Genomic DNA, 427 nt, shown 5'->3' with positions numbered 1-427 from the left:
ACATCTTGTGATTTTTTGTGATACGACCAGAATTGATAAAAAAAAAAGGTGTGCCAATTTACACGTGATTTCCTGGGCCAAGAGGACTGAAGTGATGCTTTAGCCTTGGCGCCAATTCTACCGACACCAACAGACTAATATAGTTTATAAAGGAGAAAACGAATCTCTGGGAAAAAATCCTCTGTATAAACAATACTTCCTATTTTAATCTATTACCTTCAAAAAAGGTCAAAGGCATCAACAAAAACAAACATATTTTATATAGGTCACATTTGTGTTTGAAAATCAATGCAATGCTTTTCGCTCCCCGCTGGTAACGGAAAACATTGAGAATTCAGATGCTCTAAAAATTTTAACTATTAAATAATTGGAATCAGCCATCTAATTACAGTGTATAACTGTACGAATAATAAGTCTTCTTTCCATT

The sequence above is a fragment of the Crassostrea angulata genome, chromosome 4 (genome assembly GCF_025612915.1).
Source record: "Crassostrea angulata isolate pt1a10 chromosome 4, ASM2561291v2, whole genome shotgun sequence".
In the NCBI taxonomy this organism is placed as follows: Eukaryota; Metazoa; Mollusca; class Bivalvia; order Ostreida; family Ostreidae; genus Magallana; species Magallana angulata.
Note: the sequence above shows the minus strand (reverse complement) of the source record.